Source organism: Nestor notabilis, unplaced genomic scaffold (genome assembly GCF_000696875.1).
Source record: "Nestor notabilis isolate BGI_N333 unplaced genomic scaffold, ASM69687v1 scaffold30735, whole genome shotgun sequence".
In the NCBI taxonomy this organism is placed as follows: domain Eukaryota; kingdom Metazoa; phylum Chordata; class Aves; order Psittaciformes; family Psittacidae; genus Nestor; species Nestor notabilis.
In genome coordinates this window covers 6,151-8,200 of record NW_009929386.1, presented here as the reverse complement: position 1 = coordinate 8,200, position 2,050 = coordinate 6,151, and positions in this window count along the sequence as shown.

Sequence of the window (2,050 nt, the reverse complement as noted above, 5' to 3'; positions counted from 1 at the left end):
ACATCAGGCAGGATGAGGACCCTGGTAAATGAAGCAACACAGAATTGGAGCATAAAGCAAGTGGAAATCTGCTCATCTGCAGCTCAGGACTTCAAGAAACATCTCCTTGAACAGGGCTGCAATTTCATCAGTCCCTCTGCGCTATTTGCTTTATATTGTGCTTGGATGTGGATGACAAGGACATTATTCCCATCATATACTCCTGCATGTGTGTGCCTGCGCACTGGCTCAGGTGTCTGTGGGTCGGAATAGATTACAGCAAGAAGGTGAAAGGAAATGTGTTTCATGAAAGCCCTGCTTTTCATTTGCACTGGGACTTTCTCTGGTTAGAAGTCAAACTGCACGCCCGCCACTTGCTAATTGTGCTTTTCAGAATCAAAGGCTTTAGCCAAAGGGATAAATATGTAAAATTGTCGGGAAGGAAACGTTTTCTTCCCACATTCCAAGTGAAAACTGAGCTAACACGGCCTTCTTTTGATAATAAAAGCAGCAGAAACAGATATCTGATCTCTATGGCTAAAGGCAGCTTGAAACAGAAGTAAAAGTTTTCTTCAGTGGGCCAGGAGGAGTGTTCCAAATGACTGAAATTACATTAGGAAAATCGTGTCCCTGTTTTTCTTCTGTAATTGTCTCTTGCTGGTTTAGCTTCTTTTCCACGTAACCCAGTCACTGAGATATTTGTTCAATCACTGCTTTTTCCTTGCTTCTTACTTCATCTTGCCAAAGGAGCCAGCAAAGAGCATCGAGGAGACAAACCACAGCGTTTGAGCATCCCACTTGCAGGATCCCCCCCAACCTCCTTTATTTCCCTCTCTATCCTTTCTCTCCCAGCCAACCAGTGGCCATTCCTCACTCCCCAGGCCCTGGGACAGGGAGATGGAGGATGGAGTCACGCGTTGTTAACCCCCACTTTGCTGTGCTTGCTGGTGATTTATTACGAGCAACGAGGCATGAGGACAGCGAGGCGAGGGCCAGGGCACATCTTCTCTCCATCCCAGCTCGGGGCTGGTTAATAAGCCATTTTAAAGGGAAGAGGGGGCAGTATTTACTGGGTGAAAAAATAAAAGACACGGGGTTTTATTTATTTCATGCTCTGGTTCTTAAAGAGAAAAATGTTTCTCTTGCAGATGGGGCAGCTTGAAAGCACAATGTCTGCAACTGCTGCCAGGATTCAGCCTTGAGTGGAGAGGCCAGATCCTGCTCAGTTGCAGTTTCCACCACTTGGCTGGGTTACTGGGTGAGACAGCTCCCTCCACCACTGCGTAAAGAACCCAAACCCCACACGTGTGCCCCTGTGTTTGTGCATTTCCTCCCAGTTTCTGGCTCAGTTTTCATCATCTGGTTTCCTTTTTGCCCTAAGAATCAAGTTAGTTCTCTGATTAAAAATCACTAACTAGATAAATAAATAACAAGAATAAAACCCCTCCACTGGAAACCACAGCATCCTGCAAAAGCGACTGTGAAATTTATGGAATGACAGCTAAATTGAATGAGCTTGGGAAGAAAAGGGCCTGTCTCTTTATGTGAAGAGTTTTCAGAGTTATCGTAATTAATTGTAACAAACATTTTGCAATGCATATTAAATCTCAGGCTTCGAGGATGGTTCCAGCATGGGGCGAGGGCTGAGCTGCCAGAGGCATCTTTGCTACATCCTTGCTGCAGGACCACAGCACTGGTGTAACACAAAGCAGAGTGTGACGCTGCTCCTCCACCTGAGCAGTGAAACCAAGCCGGAAATGCAGTAAAACCCCTCATATTGCTTAAAAATATATTAGGTAGGGGTTGTTTAAAGAAGCAAAACCTCACCCATGCATCCCATCAGCTCCATGGATCAACTGGGCTCCTCACAGCAGGATCTGACCCAGGAGTGGATGTGGAAACGCATCATCCAGGAGGGAAATAAAACCAGGGCAGAGTCAGAAATGCCATGCACAGATTTAAGAAATTAATGGATTCAGCTTTGCCTCACTCACCTCTTCCCACAGCTCCCAGTGCCTGGCTGGGGACGTGGATGGGCACTAATGACTCCAGCACCACTCATTAAGATTTA